Here is a 27272-nt window from a genome sequence, read left to right as displayed (position 1 = left end):
ATGAATTCTTCGGGCTTGCTTTCTTCATCCTGCTCTGATTCACGTACAGTATAGTCTGGTGGTATGAAGTGTTGATTCATTTTTATCATTGTCAGCCTCTCGACGCTTTTGGGGGAGAGACTGGTCCTTTTCGATGTCACAATGGCACCAGCAGCACTGAAAACCCGCTCAGAGGCGACACTGGCTACAGGACAAGCCAAATACTTTATCGCCAGCCTGCTCAGCACTGGCCACTGTCTCCTTCTTTCATACCAATAGACCAATGGGCTTTGCTTCATGAACACCTCTGTTTTGTCATCCAGATAGGCCTGAACCATCCGCTCAGTGTTCATTGGTGCTCGGCTTTGCTGCTCCTCTTTCCCCTTTGCAACAGCAATGGACTTACCCATTCCCTTCTGTAGAAAAAAAGCAGTTATGCTTTTGGTTGTGTCTGCTGAATCAGATCGTGTAGGTGCTGCTTTTGGTACTGTTGGTGCCTGCTGGGAAGCGGACGCACCGCTCTCATGCTGTGATGAACTTGCCTGAGTTGCCTCAGGAGGATGGCCTGGAGTACTTTGACTGTCCTGGGCTGGCACTGTCAGGCCTTTAAGTAACAGCCGTTCAGTTTTGAAATCATTAGCTTCCACAGCTATGGAACTTTTGTAATTGGCAACATCCCCATCTGAAAAAGGAATGACTGCGCTACTGCTGACAAACAATTTGTACCGTGGATCCAAGATTGTTGCAGTTATGTAATTTGGATCTGACACAATCATTTTAAGCCTTGCATTTACAGATAAGCGGTTGCGTAAGGCCTTGGCCAAGGTACATGCATCAACTTTTTCTTCGTCACCTTCGTATGTTTCACAGACCTCCTTCAGCTGTTGCTCGAGCATGTACAACAATGGGATGGCTTGGCCCATAGTACAGCCCTCCCTGCTAACTGCACGTGTGAACACCTCAAAAGGTTGTAGCATCTCTGTCAAGCATTTAATGATGTCCCACTGCCACATCTCAACGGTCAGGCTTTTAAGATTAACAGTAGGATCCACTAATCTTCTTGACATTACATAAGCATTCAGTGGTATGTACTGCTCAAAGAGACGCTCAAGCATGAAATAAGTCGAGTTCCAACGTGTTGGGACCTCCTGGATCAGTGCTTTGACTGGCAAATTATGCTCCCGCTGAATGACGCGTAGCAGCTTCCGCGCTTTGAAAGAATGGTTAAAATGCGTGCATATTCTTCTGCAGATGGTCAGTATGGTGCTGACTTGGAGTTCATTTTTCAGAAAGTCTTGCACGACTAAGTTAATGCAGTGTGCCAAACAGGGTACCCTGAAATACTGTCCATCTTTCATTGCCCTCACTATATTACTGCCATTGTCGGTGGCAACAAAACCAATCTTAAGGCCTCTTGGTTTCAGCCATTCAAAGACCTTGCTGTTAAAGTCAGACAAAATGTTGTCAGCAGTATGATTTTTCTCCATACCAAACATGGCTACAGTTGCATGTTTGCGAGTGTCATTGAAAATCCCAGCAACGTCAAGAAGGCCTGATGTTAACTTGTCTTTCACACCTGCAAAAGAGATCCAGTGTGCGGTGATGCACATGTAATCTGCTGTGGCTTCGCGACTGCTCCACATGTCGGTTGTCAGGTGGATACAATGGACAACACTCTGTTGTAAGGCTTTCCCAATCAATCCCAGCACGTCGTGGTGTAGTGCTGGAATAGCAACTCTTGCAAAATAGTAGCGACTGGGAACGTCCCATTTTGGGGCGAGTGTTGCCACTAATTGCCGAAATCCCACTGCCTCAACAAATGAAAATGGGAGAAGGTCCAGTGCCAACATTTTTGCAAGTTTCGCATTGTACAAACGTGCTGTTGGGTGGTTCCGCTCGTACTTTCCCTCCTGCCTAAACATGCCAGTAATGGTAAGCTGCTTGGTAATTCTTTCTGTTCTGCTAGACGGACCACCTTTCAACGCAGACTTTTCACTCCTTGCCCTTGGTGTCTCCGGCTGACTCTGGTGCCACTGAGAAGTTGCTGATGCTGAGGATTTGGACTGCACCACTCCAGTGCTGGCGACAGGGCTCATTTGTGTACCACTCCCAGATAGAAGGTCATCGTCTCCCTCTTCTTCCATGAGTGGACCTTGTAGTACTGTATCCTCCCCACCAACACCAGTGCTTACATCTTTTAAGCTTGCAAGGTGGTTCTCCCATACAATTGTGTGTGTTTTTTCATATGGGTCGTTGGGCCTCCAGTACCATAGTTTGTACCAATCTTACCACGACTAACATTGGTGTGACAAATGGTGCATATAGCAATGTTCTCCTGATGTGGGTGAACCGTAAAAAAATCCCAGACTGGGGAGCTAAACTTTTGTCTCCTGCCATAGGAAGAGGAGGACCCACTTCCAATCCCGGATGAACTGGAGCCTTTTTGTTGAATTTCCCTATGTGACAGTTCAGTACTAGTACTGCCACTACCTCCTTCTGTTGAGGTGGTGCTTGCGCTGGATGTCGCACGCTGCCGGGCCTTCGCTGATGCAAAAATGGGAGCTGGTGTTACTTTGGGCGCTGAGTGTGTAGGAGTTACACGTGCTACCTGCTCATCACTAATCGTAGCCCTTCTGGATAGGGTGAAAATGCTGGTCTCTACATCCTCTGCACAGGAATAACGCTTGTGATGATGACATTGTCAGTGTCAGACCCGTCTTTATCACCATCAGTATCCTGCTCACCTACATCGAACTCCGGAAGTTCAAGCCTTGCCGGATCCTTCCTTTTTCCAAGCCTGGTCTTAGGATGTCTCTCCTTTGAATGCTCAGTTACTCGTGGTGGACGCCATTCGTTATCAAGGTCATCTGAAGGGATGCTATGCGAAGAACTCGATGCACTGCCACTAACACTGCTTTCCTTTCGTAAATTTAAAGACAGTAGATCACCTCCAGAAGTGGCTTCCTCTTCTTCTTGCTCGGAATGAGGCTCTACTTCCTGAACTGCCCCGACATCGGGAGGAACAACTTCTACTATTGCGTGTGGAGACGGTGGTTGTTGTTCTTGAGGAAGTACTATAGCGTGCTGTGGTTCTTCAACAACTACTATTGTGGGATTTGGTTGTTGTTGTTGAACAACTATTGCGGGCGGTGGTTGTGGTTTTTCAACAACTATTGCGGGAAGTGGTTGTGGTTGTTGAACATCTACTGCTGGCGGCGGTTGTTGAGCACTTTCATCTTGCGTGGATTGTGTGCTACTTTGAGACAGCGATAAGTTAAGTTCAGGCTCAGTATCACTGCTTTGTAACACTAGGCTGGCTACCTCTTCGACCCTCATGTGCTTGGCCCTGGGTTGGTGGCTTGCCCCCGCTAATGCGGATGTGCTGCTGGCCCCAGCTTGCACCACGGACACCGCTGCTGCAGGCGTACGTTTTGGGGGCCCAAAAAAGGTTTGGGGGTCCATACCAGCCTTAAGTGACACTTCCTTCTTCTGTACCTTCTTCTCAGCAACTTTCTTGGTGGTGGAGGACCTGGTACCTGCTCTCTTAGGGCCCATCTTCTTCTGATGTCAGCACACAGCAGCACTCAGTAGCACAAATTGCAGAGATGTGTGGTCAGATGAGTCACACACCACACGTGGCGTACAATTGAAGGACGTCCGTCTGGCAGTTGAACGGGCGATGGATGAAAACAACCCGCACCTCCTCAGTCTTTTTCTGTGCACCTACAAGCAAAGAAGACAGAACACGTCAGTGAAACAAGCAGCAAGCCAGCACATGAACAATTGAAAGACACACAGGCCAATGTATAAAACACAAAAAAGAAGACTAATACTACCAGCACCACAGCTCCCAGCCACATGAAGTCCAGAAAGAACCAATAATAAAGTCAAGCAGGCCTATCATATACCAATATGGACAGAAAAAGGAGGATGCCTGCTACACATGAGTCATGACAGGTTAATGCAAGGAAAATCAAAATACCCCATGGCTAAGAGTTTGTAAAACTTCACTGCAAAAACACATACAAGCCATAAAATTATTACACACACAAAAAAGTTACCTACCCCCCTGCCCAGACAACAAACTTGGAAATGCAATGGCATAAACACATGCCGTAATGATGGTAATTAAATGGACCAAATAGAAACAGCTACATAAAGCAGCCCCGCTAACTAGTAACTACCACCTCTGGGACTCTGGCCTACTATCAGATCAGACCAAAAGCAGGGAGGCCAATGATAAATGCACAAAGGAAGTACCTACAAAATGGCCGCCACCACATGGCCTGTCCAGGAAGACAAAACTACAACCAAATAACAGATAAATGAGGACTTTTTTGTAGCACAGGGGACACATTAAACATTTTCGAGGAACTTTTATGCAACTCAGGACATATTGTTCGCGAGAATGCAAAATCGGCGTGTTCGGCAACGCGAATCGAGTGAAAAGTCGTTATCGCGTTCCCGAGCCAGTACATTGAGCGCGCGAACAAGACAAAAAAGGTAAGGTCGCGTTCTCACACGGTGCGACGTTACCAAAACTACCCGAGCTGTATTCCTAGGGTTACCTAATGGCAGGGAGTGCCATAATAGCTACACACAAGCAACCAAAAAACTAAAAGTACCACCATTACAAAAAATGTGAAGCAATCCAAAGCCATACACGGTGTAATTAAAGTTACACCACAAAAATAGTTGATTAACTTGAATGCACCTATGGCTGTGAGTGGTAGTACCTACAAAAGCCTTGGATGGCTATGGCAAAAGAAGAGAACCAGGGAAGGACACAGAAAATGGCCGCCTCCATAGGGCCAGGAGGACAGGGACACCCAAAAACAACATGGAAAGGGGATGCACCCAAAATGGCCTCCACCACATGGCAAAATCAGTCACAGAGGAAGCATACACAAAATGGCCGCCACCACATGGCCTGCCCACCAACAACAACATAGCAGAATCATCACAAAGGAAGTAAGTACACACAAAATGGCCCTCACCACTACATGAAAAGAAAGAGAGGACAGACAATAAATGCCTATGCCAAAGGGACAATGCTTAGCTTCACAAAATGGACACACCAGACACCACCCCCCAAATTGGTCACTCCAACCATAAACAAGAAATCATTACATAGAGGACAGAAAGGAACTGGGAGTGGCCCATGCTCCAGGAAGACAAAACTACAACCAAATAACACAAAAATGAGGACTTTTTTGTAGCACAGGGGACACATTAAACATTTTCGAGGAACTTTTATGCAACTCGGGACATATTGTTCGCGAGAATGCAAAATCGGCGTGTTCGGCAACGCGAATCGAGTGAAAAGTCGTTATCGCGTTCCCGAGCCAGTACATTGAGCGCGCGAACAAGACAAAAAAGGTAAGGTCGCGTTCTCACACGGTGCGACGTTACCAAAACTACCCGAGCTGTATTCCTAGGGTTACCTAGTGGCAGAGAGTGCCATAATAGCTACACACAAGCAACCAAAAAACTAAAAGTACCACCATTACAAAAAATGTGAAGCAATCCAAAGCCATACACGGTGTAATTAAAGTTACACCACAAAAATAGTTGATTAACTTGAATGCACCTATGGCTGTGAGTGGTAGTACCTACAAAAGCCTTGGATGGCTATGGCAAAAGAAGAGAACCAGGGAAGGACACAGAAAAGGGGCCGCCTCCATAGGGCCAGGAGGACAGGGACACCCAAAAACAACATGGAAAGGGGATGCACCCAAAATGGCCTCCACCACATGGCAAAATCAGTCACAGAGGAAGCATACACAAAATGGCCGCCACCACATGGCCTGCCCACCAACAACAACATAGCAGAATCATCACAAAGGAAGTAAGTACACACAAAATGGCCCTCACCACTACATGAAAAGAAAGAGAGGACAGACAATAAATGCCTATGCCAAAGGGACAATGCTTAGCTTCACAAAATGGACACACCAGACACCACCCCCCAAATTGGTCACCCCAACCATAAACAAGAAATCATTACATAGAGGACAGAAAGGAACTGGGAGTGGCCCATGCTCCAGGAAGACAAAACTACAACCAAATAACACAAAAATGAGGACTTTTTTGTAGCACAGGGGACACATTAAACATTTTCGAGGAACTTTTATGCAACTCGGGACATATTGTTCGCGAGAATGCAAAATCGGCGTGTTCGGCAACGCGAATCGAGTGAAAAGTCGTTATCGCGTTCCCGAGCCAGTACATTGAGCGCGCGAACAAGACAAAAAAGGTAAGGTCGCGTTCTCACACGGTGCGACGTTACCAAAACTACCCGAGCTGTATTCCTAGGGTTACCTAATGGCAGAAATTGACAGACACCCGAAACCTGACATACCCCACACATAAACATAAGATTTTCTAAATCAAACCAGTCCATCCATGATTTCCTAATTAGAGGTACACCAGAAAAACAGTTGATTACCTTTCATGACCCTATGACTAGTACCTCTGGCCTACTGGAAGAGTAGGCCACAAATTTTGGAGGCCTATGGCAAGACCAAAGTGGCTGGGAAACATAAAATGGCCGCCAACAACACATGGCCAGGCCAACCACAGAAAGTTATTACAATGAACTCAAACATGCCTACACACTAACTACATGGAGTACTAGGGTCAGCTATTGGCTTAAAAAAATAAAACACTTTTTCATTACACAAACAGAAATTCCACAGCAGACATTGCTATTGCATAATGATGACCATAATCCAATGCCAGCCATGATGTTTGTTTACAAACTTGAATAAAAATGTAAACACAGAATTATGATTTTACCCATGGGTACCTCTCTATGTAGCCTGGATGAAATTTAAAAAGAAATACAAGTTGGGACCTCATAAAAGTAGGCACCCATCAATAATTTAAATCAAGGAATGAATACTGTAGTTAAAAAATTTAAAATCAAACAAACACAAGTCTACAACATCATACTCACTCATACATTACTGAACTTACTTGAAAAAGAGAATTCAAAATCCAAAAGTCCTCAGTAAGATTCAAAAAAAGCAGTAATGCAGCCAACACACACAGAAAGTGATCCTGCCAGCTCAAAATCCAAATGAAAGTGACCACCTCATGGACAAAGCACTGGGAGGAGCCTGGTGGACAGGAACAGGAAGTTGTAAACTCCAGAGCCCTTCCTCCTTAATATTCAAAAATAGAGTAGAAACAGAAAGAGGACTCCTTCCCCCCAAAAAATACATCCAAAGGTACAACTTTGAGGGGTTTTTCACTTGTTTGCTAACCAAAATGGTAATTTATTATTATGGTTTAACTTTTAACATGCTCGCGAGTTATTCTGTGCAAGATTGCAGGTTCTGCGTGTTCGGCAACTCGATCTTACCAACAAACATACTCGCGCGTCCTTATGGCTTTATCGCGCTTCCAATGACGTTATCACGTTCGCACAGCTGCACGGAAGGGTTTACAAACATGATGGCAGACGCGACCGGGAAAAAGCGAACGCAGAACCAAGGTAAGCCATTGCCGCGCACGCGATAATGTTATTTAGCGCGCGACAATGTTATTTAGCGCGCGACAACTACGCTCCGCACCGGATAGCGGAGTTATCGGCAGCTACGCGAACTCCGCGGAACGCGGAGTTGCCAAAACTCCGCAAACTCCGCAAACGGAGCGTAGTTCTACGCCCAGGGTTAGTCTAAATGGCCGAAATAAAGAATTTTTGGATTGGATTGGAAAGCCTGTCATAAACAGACATTGTACTCCCTACGACAGAAACGCCATCTATAGGGATTACATGCCGGTCTCTGACTGGCCACCGGGCTTCTTGGAACGACCGTCCAGTTTCAGTTTCGACCTCCTGCATCGTAATGCGGTGGTCAAAACTCAAACCGGGATGAGGCCCGGATAGCCTCCGACCTGCAGTGGGAGGCTTATGGACTCTCATCATAATGAGGGCCTACGTGAACAATTTTTGCTTCAAAAATGAAACATTAAATCATTACATTTTATTCCCAGATGCAATGAACAAGGAAATTCTTCTCTGTCCTTCGCAACCTTTTAGTATGCCAATCTTATGTCTTTCCAAAACTCAATCAACCGTAGCATCATAGAGGGGGCTAGAAAACAGTGCGTGAAGGGAGCTCAGTCCATTATGTCGGTTGCTTTGAATAAAAAAAATGGATAAAAAAGGAATAACATTTATTTTCTTTCAGCATTAGAGGGTATTCTCTCAATTGTAAGGCTGAATGGGCTTCTCCACTAATGCCAAAGACCTAAGCCGAGGAGATCAACTTTTACCGTAGCCCATTGAGAAACTGTCAGAGGGTAATACATGTTATCTACAATTGGCATATTTTGCATCGAATTAGAAACCAAGAAGTGATAATGCCTTACATAATTGGAAAACTATTAAATCATCTCCATTATTTAGTTTAGGATGCAGATAGATAAGCAAATTCATTCCATCAATGTTTATCACAGATCAATCAACCTATCAATCATACAAATTTGTAAAGCCCGCTACTCACCCGCTAGGGTCTCAAGGCGCTGGGAGGGGGGGGGGGCAGCCTCTACTGATCGAGCAACCAGGTCTTGAGTTGTTTCCTGAAGAAGAGGTGGTCCTGGGTCAGCCGTAGGTGGGTGGGGAGGGAGTTCCATGTCTTGGCCGCCAGGTAGGAGAAAGATCTTCCTCCGGCAGTGGTTCTGCGAATTCGTGGGACGGAGGCGAGGGCGAGGCTGGCCGAGCGTAGCTGGCGGCTGGGTGTGTAGAATGTTAGGTGGTTGTTGAGGTATTTGGGGCCCATGTTGTGGAGAGCCTTGTGTGCGTGGGTGAGGAGTCTGAACGTGATCCTTTTGTTGATGGGGAGCCAGTGCAGGTCTCTCAGGTGGGCAGAGATGTGGCTGTGACGCGGGATGTCCAGGATGAGTCGTGCCGAGTCGTTCTGTATGCGCTGGAGTCTTTTCTGGAGTTTGGCTGTGGTTCCTGCGTAGGGGGTGTTACCGTAGTCCAGACGGCTGGTGAGGAGGGCCTGGGTGACCGTCTTCCCGATTTTGTGGGGATCCACCGGAAGATCTTTTGGAGCATGCGCAGGGTGTTGAAGCAGGATGACGAGACGGCGTCATCGCGAGGGAGGAGTCCAGGATGAAGCCCAGGTTGCGTGCGTGGTCCGTTGGCTTGGGGGCGGTGCCCAGGGCCACCAGGAGTCGTCCCAGGCAGAGGGGGATGGTCCCAGGATGAGGACTTTTGTCTTGTCTGAGTTCAGTTTCAGACGGCTGAGCTTTACCCATTCCGCGACGTCTTTCATTCCTTCCTGGAGGCTGGTTCTGGCTGTGGTGGGGTCGTTGGTGAGGGAGAGGATCAGCTGGATGTCGTCTGCCTAGGAAATGATGCAAGAGGGCTCATGTAGATGTTGAAGAGGGTGGGGCTGAGCGAGGACCCTTGCGGAACACCGCAAATGACTTCAGTGGCCGCGGATCGGATTGGGGGGAGGCGGACTCTCTGGGTTCTTCCGGCGAGGAACGAGATGATCCATTCCAAGGCCAATCCTTGGATTCCGGTGTTGCTGAGGTGCTGTATCAGGGCGCGGTGGCATACAGTGTCAAAAGCTCCTGAGAGGTCCAGGAGGATGAGGGCAGCTGTTTCCTCGTTGTCGAGCAGGGACCTGATGTCGTCGGTAGCTACGATGAGTGCGGTCTCGGTGCTGTGGTTAGCTCAGAAACCGGACTGCGAGGGGTCGAGGGATCCGTTTGTCTCGAGGAAGGCAGAGAGTTGTTTGTTGACGGTCTTCTCAATGAATTTGGCAGGAAAAGGGAGGAGCGAGATGGGTTGGAAGTTCTTGAGGTCCGTGGGGTCTGCGGTGGGTTTCTTCAGGAGGGCGCTCAGCTCGGCATGTTTCCAGCTCTCCGGGAAGGTGGCGGATGTGAAGGAGCTGTTAATGATGTCCCGGGGTTGGGGTGCGATGATGGAGTTGGCTTTGTTAAAGATGTGGTGTGGACAGGGGTCGGTTGGGGAGCTGGAGTGGATGGTGTTCATCATGCGGGTGGTGTCTTCCGTGCTGACCAGGGTCCAGGTGCGGAGGGTGGTGGTGGGGGGCATTGGTTCGGTGGTTGGGTGCGTGGTCTGTGCATCGAAGCTGTTGTGTATGTCGGTGATCTTGCGGTGGAAGAATGAGGCGAGTGAGTCGCAGAGGTCTTGCGAGGGTGTGATGTCGTTGTTGCCGGCGCTGGGGTTGGAGAGCTCTTTAACGATGCTGAGGAGTTCCTTGCTATTGTGAGTGTTGTTGTCCAGTCGTTCTCTGAATGTTGTCCTTTTCGTGGTGCGGATCAGCTGGTGGTGTTTGCGGGTGGCATTCTTGAGGGCTTTCATGTTTTCTGATGTCTGGTCGTGGCGCCAGGCTTTCTCGAAGGTGCAGCAGTTTTTCTTGGAGTTATTGAGGTCATTGGTGAACCACGCGGCTTTCTTGCTGCTGGGTCTTTTGGGGGGGTTCTTCAGTGGTGCGAGGTCGTCGGCGCAGTTGGTAAGCCACTGTGCGAGGTTGCGGGCTGCTTAGTTGGGTCCGTCGGGTTGGCGGGGGGGTTCTGGCTGAGGGCGGTGGTGAGCTGGTCGGCGGTGATCTTGCTCCAGCTTCTGCGGGGGTCCTGTTGCAGGTGGTGGTGGGTCTTGGTTCACCTGAAGTTGAAGTGGACACAGCTGTGAACTGTCCAATGTAGTCCGGTGGAGTGGCTTAAGGCGATGTGCTTGCTGGATGAGAAGACGGGGTCAAGCGCGTGGCCGGCGTAGTGAGTGAGGGGTGTTCACCAGTTGCTTGATTCCGAGGTTGTCGAGGTTGTCCAGTAGGGTGGCGGTGTTGCTGTCATTGTTGTTCTCCAGGTGAAAGTTGAGGTCCCCTAGGAGGATGTAGTCTGAGGAGGTGAGGGCGTGTGGACTGACGAAGTCTGCGATGGCTTCGCTGAATTGTGTGCGTGGTCCCGGGGGTCTGTAGATCAGGGTGCCTCTGAGGGTGGTCTTGGGGTCGGTGTGTATCTGGAAGTGAAGGTGTTCGGCGGCGGTGAGTGTGTCTTCGGAGTTGGTCGTGATGCGGAGGGTGTTTCTGTCGACGATGGTGATGCCTCCTCCGGTTTGGTTGACGCCGTCCCTCCGGGTGATCTTGTAGCCCTCTGGGTGGCTATGGCAATGTCGGGGGCTGAGGAGGCGTTCATCAAGGTTTCCGTGAGAAAGGCAACGTCTGGTGATGTTGTGTCGAGGAGGTTCCAGAATTCGACGGCTTGCCTGTGGATGGAGCGGGTGTTGAGCAGGATGCACTTGAGGTGATTGTTGCTGTAGCTTGGCTTGGCTGGAGCGGTGCAGGTTCGGAGGCAGAAGAATTTGCAGGCTTGGCAGGTGAAGGGTCCGTGGGTGCGTTTTGGGGTGGCTTGGTAGCAGGCGGGATTCCGGCCGGCGTTGAGTGCGTGGAGGGTGGCGGCGTTGTAAGTCTGTTGGGTGGGTTGGCATCGTCGAGGGCCAGGGGTCCTGGCGCGGTCCCGGCACGGATGCCTGCTGCGTGTGTTTGCTGCGCGGCGGCGTGGCCAATGGGAGTGAAGGGGGCGGGGCCGCAGGGGCTCAGCGGCGGGCGAAGAAACCAGGAGAAAAACGGCGGGAAAAGACGGCGGGAGGGGAACGACAGAGTACAGTGGTACAAAAAGGCAAAAAGCAGGGGCAGCGAAACAAATACAGCAAGGTGGCACTGGATGCCAAGCTCAGGGGTACAAAAAATAAAGAGGGAGCGAGCAGGCAGGAGAAAAAACGGCAACAGCGGATCATCCCACAGGGGGCTGCGTGGCGGATGGGGGAACGACCTACCTGGAGACAGAGTCATTTGGATGATAGAGAATCCTTCAATCCACACATTTAATATTCAAATGCAGCTCAACAGAAGCTATGGGATGTGTGAGGTTAAGCAATATATAGAGCAGAGAGAAGTCGTTTTGAAAAGGTCGAGTGTAACATGTATGACCTTTAGGTCCTTTTATAGATTCCAAACCTAACTGCTTTATGAAGGTGGTATTAGTCATATAGTCCCTGATCTAGTCTCCACACAAGATCAGATGATACAAGAATACTAGGGATAATGCAAAGAACAAAGTGGGTGGTTCTGCTGTCCTTGGGTCTGTTTTTAAGATTCGCCATAGTGGGGTCCCAAGGAGCGCCCTGATTGGATGGATCCCTCATTGAGTCTACCTATGGCTCTAGAAATACCAGGGCAGCAATCTAATGTTATGTGGTACATTGCACAAAGCGGAAAGCATAGCACAGAGTCATATTTTTTAAGATTGGCCTTCAGCTATCAGTCCCTGCGCTGGCACACTAAAAGGCTGTCTTACATAACACATAGCATCTCAAAGGTCAGTGGGTGCTCCCTAGCTTATGATTTGTACTACAACATACACTTTCAGTACAAATTCCTATGTCTAGACAACCATAGAAGGATCCCATGCGCTAGATGTGTATTGTGCACATGAGCACACATGCAATTCATGTTTTTTTTGAGAAATGAAAACATGTATCTTTCTTAGCAACTGCTTCATTAAGGTGTTATTTTGTGACACAAAGCATGGTCTGGCTGTTTTTGTTTATTAGGCTTTACGTCAAAATCTATGTGTTTTTACATCGATTCCCCACAAATAACACCCAATAATGCAGTTTGAGACAGAGTGACACGAAGAAGGACAATGCACGTTTTGCACTGCGAAAAGGTCAGCTTTCTAGTGCAAAATGACTTTTATAATGGAATGCAAATATCATGTACCACTTTGTGTCACTTTGCATTTATTATACTGGTGCGGGCCTTAGGAAATCCAGGCCACAGAGTTGATGCGGTGGTTGCTAGGAGATACCTAGCTCATGGGTACACAAAAAGTGTCTGATGGAAGGAATACTAAACAATGCACAGCTTGTATGGATATACATATGTGATAGATTAGCTGGCACATTAGGTGAAAATGATATCAATGTAGTTTGATGGGCTAATTAGAACAAATATTTGCCTAGTTGGGTAGAATCTGCCAAAATAACTTCGTTTAGATGTTTCCTGCCACAATCAGTAATGGGCGTACTAATAAGTAAGGTGAAATCGTGTTAACTTGCTTCATTATTTGATATTTCCTACAGACACATTTGCAAGCTAATGTGATGGGCATGGGCACCCTTTGAGCACTCCTGTGCAATTTTCCAAGTGGGCTGATCGCAAAATGGTAGCTTAGACCAAGAAGATGTATTCAATTTAGATTTATGTTTAGTGTTTCATAAAGCTATTCATTTTTTATGTTATATCTTTTTTTTTATATTGATGTGCTTCCAGAGCGTCTGTTAGTACCGCCACACAGCCCTGTCCTTATTAAATACCGTCATATCATAGGTGAGTGTCATTTTCTCTTTCTCTAAGTACGATAGCATTTTAATGTAAGTGGCAGAAGGTCTTTTCCATAGTATACACACAACGTGACATTCACCCATCCCAATTTCCAACATTTTTCTCCCAGCTATGCCCAATAACTCTCAGAGTCAGAACATGTTGTCTAGGGCGTAGCCTTTTATTTCACATTAAACCAGGTAATTCTTCACAGACAAATAGGAGAAACCATCTTTTTGGATATATACAATTATTCATAGCATCATGCTTTAGCCGCATCAACCTGTCAAAGGCATTAAGTACATCATCAGGCACGACATTACTTGAACTTCAGTTTTGGCCGTACACTTAGCGGCAACAACATGTCAAAGGCAGTGAGATAATTAGGCACAACATTACACCTGCACTTGAGCTTGGCCTTACAATGGAACTTGTCCGTCTCATCCCGCCAAGCTCTCCACTCAGCTGCGCACATTGCGCCGGCAGGCCCCAACGCACACAGCAAACAATTGCATTACTTGAAATCCAGGGCACCGCATAACGCACCGGCTCACCGGGGTGCCTGGACACAGGCCGACTCCCAAAGGTTCTACTCAGTCCATACGTTGCAGGTTAGGGCAATAGAGTCTAGGACCACCGGCAGGTCGGTCCTTCTTTCCGCCTACCCTCAGCAGATGTGGATCCTACCACTCCTGGGGTCCCTCCAGACACTGAACTTCCTTTGTTGTGCATCCCCCTTTGTTGTTAACTGTCAGTGCTCCGCCACAGGGTGAGAAGCTACCCGGCGCACTCGCCCTCAACACAACGACATTACAGTTGTCGGAATCGAAACCCATACCGTGAAGCCATGCCCCCTAAACCTGTGTGCGCTTTCCACCCATCGGTACAGCAACAAAGGCACAGATAACAGCCTTGTGTACCTCCCTTGATGCAACATTCTCGGTAGAAGGACGTCACTGTCCCATGCCACACTTATCACTCCCCGCTAACCCGAGCGGTCCCTTAACAAGTATCATTTGTACCTTAAAGGCATACCTGTAATCCCTGCACAGTGAACTACGTGCGGTCCCCATCTATTATTAAAATACAGATAAAACACGGTCAGGAGTCTCCTGTATCCGAGCATGCTATGGGTGGGCCAATTCAGTGGCCGTGGCCGCGAGCCGTCAGCACGGCTCTCCCTCGCACAAATCCGGCAATGAGAACCGGGCCGCGTCTACCACGGAGACAATGGTGCTTACCACGTCTAGGATTATTACTTAATCATCTATGCGCGTGAAGGCGCTTTTAACGCCTAGGAGTCTTACTAAATACACAAATCAAACACAATCCAAAACTGAACATAACTTATCGAAACGCTACGCCTAGGCCCCTCAAACCTCCTGTGCCACGCTCCACACCGCCGACCGGTCAACGAAGTCCCCGTCAACGAAGTGCCTCTAATGCTTGCTGGAGGTCTGAGGGGACAAAGAGGCAGACTTCTCCCGGGCGCAGCCTTAAATAACCTGCCCAACAAACCTGCACACCCTGCTGACGTCATGGTCTCTCCTTACTCAATACACCCCCTGCTTAGCTAACCCATAGGGGGCTCAGTCACGTGGCGCAACTAAGGGCGCCCCTCCCCTAGGCGGGGGGGGCGCCTGTTCAGTTCAGGTACGTGCCGGTTGGGTGCATTGGTATGACCCTGGAGTGACAGTTATATATGGCTTGGTGTAGATGTTAGTATGGAATGGTATGGTATGCTTTTGTAGAGGCTTAGTATAGCTCTAATAGACTATCTGTGATTTGTTGGATGGCTGTTACGGATTTGTGTCTTTTGTGTTCTGGAATAGTGATTGTATCGTTTGTGAAACAAGTAGTGCTGTTGAGAGCACAGCGTTATCCAACTTTTTGTGAACAAAGAAACATTGGAAGGCTTATACCAGCCATTATAAGCCCAGAGCACTCCATTGTTTTCAATGGAGCTCCCAACAGTCCAATGTTCTAATAAAGAATATTAGAACATTGAAATGTTGGGAGCTCCATTGAAAACAATGGAGTGCTCCGGGCTTATAATGGCTGGTATAAGCCTGGAGCTCCAACATTCCAATGTTTCTTTGTTCACAGCTCTGGCTGTGAACAAAGGCTTCAGGGAACCTGAGGGGATTCCAATCCCCTCACGCTCCCAAAAGGCTTTGTTTTTTTTGTTAGAACATTCTGTCCTCTAGTGACAGAATGTTCTAATAGCCTTATAGCCCTTCGTAGATGGGCTATACCGCTATTAAAGTCCCTAACCCTTGTTAAAGGCCCTCGCCTTCGGCTCGGGGCATTTATTTATTTATTTATTTTTATTTATTTATAAAATTTCTAAAGCGCACAAATACCTTCCGGTGTCTCGGCGCTAGAGTTCGTTAAGATTGCAGAGAGCTCCTAGATAGCTTACTGGTTGAAAAGCCATGTTTTGATGTGCTTCCGAAATATGAGTAGGGAGGAGCTTGATCTGATATTAAGAGGGAGCTCATTCCACAATTTAGAAGCAGCAATTGTGAAGCGCTTATCGCCCCATGTTGCTTTCTTAGTGCGTGGAATGTGGAGTAGCTGGGATGCCTCAGAGCGTAGAGAGCGCTTGGGTTTGTATGGAGTAATGGATTTTTTTTAAAAATCCGGTCCGGTGTTGTTCAGAGTTTTATAAATGATGCACAAGGCCTTGAACTTTGTACGGCTTCTCACTGGTAGCCAATGAAGTTGGGCGATATGGATGAGAATTTGGGTGTGCCAGTTAAAATTCTTGCTGCAGCATTTTGCACTAATTGTAATTTGTTCATGACTTGTTCCTGTGCATTCAGCCATAATGCGTTACAGTAATCAATCTTTGAAAGGACTAGTGTAGACATTAGGGTTTTGCCTGAGTCAGGAGGAAGAAAAGGAAGAAGCTTTTTTACCATTCTCAGAGTGTAAAAGGACGCCGAGACCACTGCATTAGCATGGCTATGGAAAGTAAGCTTATTGTCGAGTAGAACTCCGAGGTTCCTGACTTTTTGCACAGGGTGAGGAGGATCTCCCAGCTCTGCTGGCCACCAAACTGGTGACCAAGACGGGGTCAGATCACCAAAGAGCATGACCTCCGTCTTGTCAGAGTTTAATTTTAGGCAGTTCTGGTCCATCCAAGTGCAAATTGCTCTCATTCCTTCCTGAAAGTTAGCGGCCACTGCAGCTCCGTTCCTATGAATGGCCAGGACCAATTGAGTGTCATCGGCGTATGATGTTATTCCTATGCCGAATGACTTGATCACCCTCGCTAAGTCCGATACATAGATATTAAAAAGCGTCGGACTTAGCGAGGAGCCTTGAGGAACTCCACAGGGTAAGGTGAAATTGGGCGAATAGTAGCTACCCATTTTCACAGACTGTACTCTGTCTGATAGAAACGATGCCAGAAGAGTCTTTGCTTTGCCCTGGATAGGGCCTTTAATAGCCGGTATAGCCCTCTACGGTGGGCTATAAGGCTATATTAAACCTCTTGCTTGAAATGGAAAAGGAAGAAACTATTAATCACTGAAAGTCGTAACACAATTTAAATTGAATACAAAGTAAATGAGAAGAGCATATTTAAGTAAATAAGTCCCCATTGCCTACTTCCCAAAGAAGAAGATCGATGCTGGCATAGCAAAGACCCTGAATTACTTTCCTAAAGAATATAGATACATCAGAAGATCTTAGTCTATGCCCCCGATCGCAGAGGCAGTCTCTTGCCTCCAAAATCAAAATGCCATCTTGTGCCCTAAAACCCACATAGAGTCAAGATCCCAAAATCCCTGCACTGTATTCAGACCCCACGCTTTTGCATGAACTTCAAACATCTAATACCAGAGCCATCCAACAAAACATAAAGCAGGAACTGGAGGTTTCAGAGCATATCTCCTTTTGTGGCTGCAACAGGATGATTGTGGAGCAGAGCAATTCTGTGGAGTTTCACACAAACTCACCGGGATGGCAGTATAAGACTAGTTATTGGCAAAATCCCAGTCTCCCACATTTTCTCCCCTGAAACTCCGCCACATCTTTTGTGTGTGGCAGAAAGTGTGGCAATTCCATGAATACTTTTTATCGACTGCCACGTAAAGTCTGATAAAAAAACTGGTAAATGCCTACAGTGCCACATGGTTCAAGGAGATGAAGAGAGATGCAAAGTAGCTGTGGTCGTGGTTGGTGAGAGCGTTCGACATTTAGGTTGGAGGTGGGTCAAAGATGTGAGGTTTGAGGACTCCAGTTTGAGAAACTGTGTGAAAAAGAGATGGCAAGGAACGATCGATTTATGCTAGTTCATCAATTTAGGGCTTCACTATGAAGGAAAAGGGAGCAGCCTTCCTTTAAAGTGTGTATGCCGCTTTGGACCACTGTCTGGGAATTTCAAATAGGGAGAAGTGAGTGAAACTTTTGGAAAGGGCAGCTGAGGTAATATCCTACCTGGTAGATATAGAATTATAGAAAGGTTAAAACCGAAATCAGCCCTTGGTATATAAAGCAGACAGAAAGAGCAGTCACAAGGAGATGATGGAGACATGGGCCTTAGTACCATCATGGCAACAGGACCCCCCACCCCAACTTAGCATGCATCCCTCAAATAAATACACGCCACACAGGTAATAACTTGGGAAGAACTGCAGGTTTATTACATACAACGTTATGTAATCTTGTGAGATAGCTTGCGGGTGATACAAGGGCAGGCAGCCTTCTTGCCACCTGCCCGCCTGATGAGACAAGCAGCACCATGGCGAACCACCTATGTACTGCCTTATGGTAATCCCTTCCAGGATCACATGACCATCGCTCTCTTATACTCACGGCCCTTTCAGGGCGGAGCATAGCAAGCCCCCGGTTGCTCAGGCCTACAACCGCCCGAAGGACTAACGGGGCGCTGACACAGGTTCCAGGAACCTCACATGAGGCCCCTGGTGTTAGGCTCTGGCACCCCTATGTGCCGCGCTGAGGTTCCCTTCTGTACCCATATGCTGCCAGATTGCCCTGTAACTCCTCCCGCCAGGGCCCCCCGCTAAACCGCTCTTTCCTACCTGCAAACCTTCTGTGCTAAAGTTTCCCGTACGTCTAGCTGGAACAAGTCCATATCTACTGGTGATAGGTGTACCCCATCTGCTTCCAAGTATCCTATGACCCTCACTGGGGTCATCTCGTCTCTAATGAATCCCCAGCCCCTCTGTCCAATGAATTTGTGCTTGGAGCTGTTGATGCATCTCCTGGAGTGCTCGGGCGCCCCGCAAGGTTCCGCCCCAAGCCACCCCCTGCGTGACACAATCTCGGACCACCAGAGCTCACCCTGCCCCATGCGCTTGCTGACCTCGCCCGGGTCCTGTTTCATCCTTTGCACTAATAAAGACTTCCCCGAGGAAGTGAAGTCGTTGCCCCCAATATGTAACACCAAACCATTGGGTGGGGCCCCCAGCGTGGCTAGCGATTGCTCCGTCTCAATCCAGGGTAACCCAACGACTCAACCTAGTCTTTGCAGATTCACGCACACAGTACCAGATCGGTGACCTACGGGCTGACCTGGAGATGGCTGAGAGCCCAATGACCCACACTCTGGACCCTGACAAACAAAAGGACACGTTTCAAGTCAATATTTTATTAATATTAAAAGCCATTGTGCCAAGCCCTCAAACACTGCAACACAGCAAAACTGTTACCACACCACACTGCAAACTACATTCTACCACCCAGATGCCTACAAGAGCGGAAATAACTGTGAAGGCCCGCCCTGTACCAGCACACCCTTAATAAACGCCCATCCTATACTCGGTTCGAGGCCTCCCTGAGTAACCCTGCCAGGCCCCAGGCATCGGCCACCTATTGACTGAGGCCAGCTGGCCAAGGTAACATGTTCCTAATACCCGGGATCGTTCCCCCAGTGTTCTCAACTTTGTTTGACTCAAAGATTCTCCAGGGTAAAAGGACCTATCTGACTGGCTGGATCACTGGCCACAGGTGGTGCGCACTATCGACAAGGAACAGGATCGGGACAGTGTTCTGGCGGTGATGCCGCACTTACGCCAGGCGTTGGGCCACTCCTAAGCACCCGACCTGGTCAGAAGCGCTCGCAGGGAAAAAGAATTGGACAAGAGCAGGAGATAGGGGTGGGGGGGACTAGGGGTGCTGGAAACCTTCAGCCTCAGCTTAATTGCTCGCCTTTACCGGCTGGCTGGGAGACCTGCTTGGAGTGGCATTGAATCGCAGGGTGAGGCCCACCGCATGTGTTACATGCGTGCTGGAACTTGCACCTCCTACCCCAGGAGCCTGATCCCATGTTGAAAAGGTGGCATGTACCTGGGGGGGGGACCTCCTGAAACCCCTTCTTTGGCTCCCTCCCTTGCGTGTGCAGTGAAATGCCCATTTACCCCTTGCACCCGCAAGAAAGGATCCCCTGTGGAGAGCCAGGCTTGCTTGTATATGCACCTGGGGGCACCAACTCTGTTGTGCCCGGGTCCCTATGTAGTCCCACCATAGCTGGACCTCATTTTGGTCCCAACCCATCCCCGGACACTCGGACATCATCCTCCTGAAGTCCCTTTCATAGCTCAGCCAGCCTTTTTCACCCGACTTCATGGCCATTTTGCGTATTGCCATAGAATTCAGCATAAGCCCGGGCCCTGCTCTGGAAATTTCTCCATTGTTACAGAAGCTAGGATGAAAAAAGCGTCAAGCCAGTTCGCAATGTTCCTTACTGGCCAAGGCAGGAAACATACTTCACTATCGTCTTCGTTTGCCCCTATCTTCCTGGCGTCCTGGCCTTCACAACCCAACATAAGCAGGGAAAAAATGTCTATAAAATCCCTCCGGATTTAATCAAGAGTGAAAAAGGACACTTGTTACACTTCTCAACCTTTGGTTCAGGGAGATTAGGAAACCCTCAAAAACTCAATGTTATTTGGAATGCGGTATATATGTTTCCTCCGCCCCACATTGAAGTTATGGCAGTTATCATATGGTGTTCCTAGATGTGTTGGCTGCCAGCCTCGTCCAGAGGCACCTCTGGTCTCGAGTGCAGTGTCCAGAGATAGAGGGTTTTCCCCACAAGCAAAGTATAAAGAATTATCAAAAATAAATTGGTTAAAAAGGGGAAAGGACACCCAAGTAATTTATTAAGGGGTGAGTTTCCACTGATATAAAATGAGCTTTATACTCTAAATAGACCAAGTTACCAGGTCCAATAGTATTTATAAAGAAAGAGTTGTCGACATGTTTCAGCTCCTTAGGCCGGAGGGATCTGTGGAGCTTTCGTCAGGACTTACACACATATAATGTTACTCACACAACTTGTGCAGTATTATTCTCAAAAGTTTTTCTTCTGAGGGAATTCCACTCTCCAAATTCTGAAACAGAGCAATAGATAACATGCAAACATGCGCAGTGGTCAATTGAGTAGTGGGGAAATTTGAAATACTTCAGTAAGCCTTACGTTACTCAGTTATATAGGAAGGTTTTTTTAAAAAGTACAGTGGATTAGCTAAGAAATATCCTGCCAAAGATACCTCTAGTGATGCTAAGCGTTGATGTTGTTTGTTAGTTGGACACGGTATTAAATTCCAAAACGCCCTGGTCTAATGGTTGTCTTGTGCTAAGCCAGGACTACATAACTGCATTTTAGTGAAACAGATTTTGAAAGTGCAGTATGGTTTAATTGCGTTATCAGTTGACTCATGATAGTGTCGCTACTCGGAAGATGTTATAAGTTAAATAGGGGTCCCATTTTACAGAACGACTAAACATTCATTCTATGCCCAAGGGATTGTGTTCGATATAATATGGCATACAGATTCAAACATTGAGCTCATTGGAAGTTAAATAAATAAATCCGCACATGTACATACAATTGGAGTGTATCTTACCTCTGTCAGGAGAGGTAGACACTTCAAACGGGGTTTCGCTTATTTTGAGCGCAGAGCTGGATGGAAAAACGAGGTCATGCTGTTAGAGAGCGGCTACCGCGTCTTACCAGTTTCCTCACGTATAGTCTCGCAGGCGCCATTACCCACGTGGTGATTTCTCATCGGCCTTGTGCTGACTCTGCCCCCGGTTGCCGGATGTTTACTGTGAGCTCCGATTTAAAGGGGCCTTTCCTGTGGTACGATAGGATTTAAAGGAGCCCTACTCTTTCTTTGTTGAAAAGGTCTCTGGCCCATTTTGTTTTTGAGAAATGAAATTATCGTAAAATCGAGAAAAAAAAATCATTTTCATGAGAAGCTAGCTTATTTACGAATGGCAATTTGATGTTTTCTCGACATTTGTCGGTGATTCCTGTAGGTTAGGATACCATTATTTGAAGGTTCTCCAAAAATATTAGCAGGGGCAGTGAATATTTATTTTGCGAAATGATGCCGGGCTATATTGTCATTGAGGCCATGTTCGTGGGTACGCAATCGATCTACCCACCTCTGCTCTTTTTCATATAATATCCTCTCTGAATTTTGGGACTTGTCAGTTAACATTTCTATCACTGTCCAGTACATATCATCGCAGGAGTGATTCATTTCTGTGAAGTGGGAGCATAGTTTAGTGGTGTTCTTTTTCAGTTTGATATTACTTTTATGCTCACTTATCCTTATTTTTACTTTACGACATGTCATCCCTATATATTTCTTTCTACAGGGGCAACTCACCATGTAAATAACATGGGAGGAATTGCAATTTGTATGTTGCTTCTGTGTCCACACAAAGGTCTCGGATAGTTGCAATGTTTTTGAGGCTGTCGTTGTTTTGTATGCTACACATGTGCCACAGGGAAAGTGTCCTGTTAGTGGTGTCATTGTAACATTTCTTGTTAAGGCCAATGGTTGTTTTTTCAGAGGGCGTGTATGCACCAAAGAGTCTTTCAAATTTTTTGTTCTTCGGTTGGCAAATCTTGGTTTGGGCCATTCAAATTTACCAGTATTCACTATATGGCAGTTTTTATTTATCAGTTTCTGTACGGCATAAGTTGGCGGATTAAAAGTTGTCACACAAGTGGGTAGATCCTGTATGGGCTCTTTTGGGTGGATTTGTAGGAGGCATTCTCTCGGTTGATTATTGGCTCTTTTTCTACATTTCTTAATTGTTTGTTCTGTATAGTCTCTATTCTTCAGTTTTACGCTCAGTTCCTGTGCTTGTATCTTATAATCTTCATTTTTGCTACAGTTCCTTTTGAGGTGTAAAAATTGGCTGTATGGTAGATTGTCTCTGAGAGGCTCCGGGTGGTAGCTTTTGTATGATAAAAGGCTGTTTTGGGCCATTGGCTTTGTATATGTTTTCGTTTGTAAAGTGTTATTTTCATTGAAGATTGTAAGATCTAGGAAGTCTAGCTGGCTGTTGTTAGATGTATATGTGAACCTGAGCCAAGGGTCTAGACTGTTTAGCCAAACTATGAATTGAGTCAGATCTTGTTCAATATTCCAGATTAAAAGAATGTCATCAATGTATCTCTTCCAGTATATAATACTGGAAGAGAAAGGGTTTGTTTCATTTAGGACAAATTGGGTTTCAAATTGGCTGACATACAACCCTGCCACCGAAGGCGCGAAGGCGTTGCCCATGGAAGTACCATGGGTTTGTAAATACAGCTTTTCATCAAATTCGAAGAAGTTCTCTTTTAGTGCCAATTTACAACACTCCAGGATAAAATGTCTGGGGGTGTTATATTGCCAGTCCTCCATGTACAGAACATCTTTCAGCATCTGGATCGTCTCATCTTGTGGTAAACTTGTGAATAGTGATTCTACATCTAAGCCAACCAAGAGCATTGTGTCTGGGTCAAAGGGTGTGTCTGAAATTTGTAGCAAGAGGTCACCCAGCACACTAACATACTACTCACCCTGCACACTCACACACAGCTCACCCTTCACGCTCACACACTGCTCACCCTGCACGCTCACACACACACTGCTGGCCCTACACACTCACACACTGCTTACCCTACACACTCTCACACTGCTCACCCTGCATCCTCTGGCTACTGCTATAGCACATACTCTGGAGAGAGCCCCAGCCTTCACAGAGGAGGAGAACCAGGCCCTGCTGGACGGGCTCCTTCCACAGTACTGCAAGCTGTATGGGAAACCAGGGGAGCAGGTGAGCCTGCAGTCCACTGCCTTCCTAATTGTGCATGTTGTCTGACTAGCAGTACTAGCAGTGTGTACACCAGTGGCAAGCATATGCACTGAGTACTTTCAAACCCAAAGTTTGTAGGTACATGTGATGAACAGGTGTCCTGCTGCAAAAGTGCATTTGTGCAAGCATTTACTTCCCAGGCAATGTTACCATGTCAGACATTTGGACAATGGTCCATTTCCATGGGTGCACTACCTGTGTACCTCATTTACCTTTGTGATGACTACATGTATATCCAACTGTATGCAGCACAAATATGTGGCATGTGTGGTAATGGCCTTTTCACTTTGTCATCCTCACAGGTTGATACCCACCAGAAGCAGGAAATCTGGCTGACCATCGCCCGGGCAGTTTGATCAGTGTGGGTCTACAAGCACCAGATCTGCAACTGCCAGAAGAGGTGGCAGGACCTTCGTGGCTGGACCTAGAGGATCGCAAGGGTCCAGCTGAAGCTGTTGCCTCCTCACAGGAGGGGCGGACACCTGACCCTGACCTACCCACATGCTCAGGATTCTGGCGGTGGTCTTCCCAGACCTAGATGGGCAGCTGAAGGCCATACGGCCGCGAGGGGGTAAGTCCAAGCCTAATCTGGGAACTATGCCGACATGCTATTTGCAGTCTTTTGGCCTGTTTACACTTCCACATTACGTCAGTCCCTCAGTTGTGTAATGCACCCTCCTCATCTGATCCACAGGTGTGGCCCCTACAGTCTGTCATTTTTTTCACTTGGGCACTGTGTCCCTGCAGTCAGCTATGCTTAGGGTTCTGGACAGCATATGTTACCGGGCATCTGTTGTTTGCTTCGTGGGTGGGTCAATTGTTTACACAAAGCCTGATATCTGACATGTGATCTGTGTGTGCCTCTGACATGTGTTCCAATTGCTGGTCTAACTCACCACATGTGCCTGGGGTATTTAAAACACACCCATGCAGCAGGTGAGTCCAATGTTGGGGCCTCAGGAGTATGTATATCAAGTGTGTCACCTTGCTTAGCCACCTGCCTACTATCTATGGCTATACACTGTTTCATATTGACCTTGGCAGTCATGCCTACAACAGGGCATTGAAACACTCTGCACTCACACTCCCGTGTATCAACTTACAGATTGTGCTTAGTGAAATGTGCCCTCAGGTGTCTGCCTCTTTGTCATTGTGATGTGGCTTCCTTTTTTTGGACAACTGAGGTGTCCATAAGTTTGAGGGTCAGCAGGACATCTGAGATGTGACTATAGGAGACGAGACCTGTGTGACATATAGGTGTGTGATCACTTGACTGTGCACAATGGTGTATGCAACTGTGAAGTTCAGGCAGCTGTGTTTTATTCACAGCATATTGTGAGGTGCTAATGTTCAGAGATTTGTGTTTGCAGTCACTCACGATTTGTATGATGTGGGGTCATCGGAATCTGGAATCTGTTGTTTGCAGGGGATGGACAAGTGCACTTCTCAGCTGCAAAGTTTGTGTTACCCATGACCTATGATTGTGACACAGTGCAGACTGTTGTTGTCCGCATGCCCTGCCCCTGTGACAGGAGACAGTGATGACTGACTTTCCAGGCATGCCTGTGCCATGGCATTGAACTTGCTAGGAGGGATCCTGCAGTGGAGTCAAATGTGCTCCATGCACCCCATTGTGGCATTGACTATCAGGACATGAGTACATCATTGTGTGTGGTGCTGGTATGCATCACAAGCATGTGAAATGAGACTCTAGCCATCCCTTCATCCTGACGCCTGTATTGAGTCAGTGGCAAGAGATGTGATATGTGTATAGTAACAAACTTCTACATGTTCACTTGCATGTCCAACAACTGTGTAGGTGGTGCATGTGTGCACATTGGGGTATCAGCAGCCAACACGCAACAGACATATGGGTGCTAGTCCAGGAGGGATATGAGTGCCATGGTTGATGGTCAGACTGACAATTGGCTTATTCAAAACAGTGTGAGCACTTTGAGCAATTTTCAGCTAATGATGCAAGGGCTTGCCCTGTGATGTGCTGTACTCACTGACTGTGGTGTGTGCGGTCAGTGCAGGTGACTAATGTGGGTCTTGTTTTACTAATTCCATCCAGATACATCCACAGCCACAGGAGGGGGCAGCGCCACCACCACCACCACCCTCCCATTGGCTCCCATCCCAGTGGTCCGCGGAAGCTTGCGTGTTCGGGAGCGTGTCTTCTTCATGCCAGGCACCACACCCCCTACCCCTGTGTCCCCTGCTGCCTGAGTGCGGAGTCTGTGGACTTGTTTCAACAGATCCATGTAGGGCAGACATCAATGCTGAGTGTCCTCCATGCACACACCAGTCTGTTGACACAACTGGTGTCGTTCATGGAGGCCATGTCATCGGGCATGTCTGCCCTACAGATGAGAAATCAGTCCATGGCCTCCTCCCTGATGGCTGCAGTGTCCCTCCTCCAACAGTCCCTCGCCCCTCCTACCTCTGCCCCATCCACAATTATTAGCACCCTACCTGTCCCAAGCACACACACACCAGCACATTCACCAAAACCCACAGACACGAGTAGCACATAAACACCCAAACCAACGTCTAAACGTGCACACAAGCAATCTTAGGGGACTGATACCACACTCACAGGGGATGGTTTGCAAACACACACACAGGCATCCACAACCACTCCGCAGTCCTCCGATACCTCTCCCTCCAAAAGCTCTTCCCTTGCCTAAACCTGCAACCCCATCTCCCAAGAAGCTTTTCCTCTGTGAGCTTGGCTTCTTCCCCACCTATCCAGCAGATCCAGCGTACAAGGGGAAGAGGAATTCTCCACACAGAGAGGGGAGTGCCCCTCACACCCAGACACCCTCCCCCAAGTGCAGGCAGACTGAGCCCCCCACCCACAGGTCCCCCAGGACCCAGAAGAGCAAGACCCCACCCTTGCAGCTCCACAACACAGTCTCTGTCCTCCATCCCCAGGCCACCACTCCACAGGTTCCCCCACCACATCCTGCCCCAGGTTCCCCCACCCATAGAAACACTATCCCCTAAATGCGCAGGCCCTCCCCCCACCACTTGCTCTTCCACCACCACCACCCCAGTCAGCCTGTTTGTGCCACTGGTGTGAGGACCGTGGCCCCCCTCTGTCCTTTCGACCTTGCATGAACCCCATTCCACTCCCATGGAGTTCGGCACTGCAGTGGAGTCCACGATAACCCAGTCTGACTTGGGCACTGCAGTGGGGATCCAGTCCACTCCATCTGACCTGCCCACTGCAGTTGTGCCGGCACCCACTCCATCAGACTTGTGCCCCACAGTTGTGACGGTGCCCACTATACCAGATACCTCCACTGCAGTTGCCAGTGACTCTCCTGCACCCACCACCCCTTCACTGCCTCCTTCTGCTGAGCCCTGATCCTGTCCGTGCGATGCCTGGCCTGCCCCCATGTATGCCCCTCCAAGTGGATGTCCCCTGTCCTTAGCAGTACAGGCAAGCAACGGGTGACAGTTGTCACAGACACCCTATTTGGACTTTAGCTATGGACTGGACATTGGCCTTTGTTATTTTCTGGACTTTACATTTGATTTTCCAATTTGCTGAATAAAGCATTTGTTGTTATCCTTGTGAATTTGATTTAGCTGTACATTATGTTAATGATGTTTACCATGCCCTTGCTGTTATAATGCTGGATTTTCAATGATGAATACTGAGGTGTTGATGTGATGTACTCCATGTGGTCCATGAGATGTGCATCCTATCCTGGTCGGTATCCATGTCATCCTTTGCAGCAAACTGGGTGTGTCATGATAAACTAATATTGCACAGGG

This window comes from Lissotriton vulgaris, chromosome 10, assembly GCF_964263255.1.
Source record: "Lissotriton vulgaris chromosome 10, aLisVul1.2, whole genome shotgun sequence".
In the NCBI taxonomy this organism is placed as follows: domain Eukaryota; kingdom Metazoa; phylum Chordata; class Amphibia; order Caudata; family Salamandridae; genus Lissotriton; species Lissotriton vulgaris.
Note: the sequence above shows the minus strand (reverse complement) of the source record.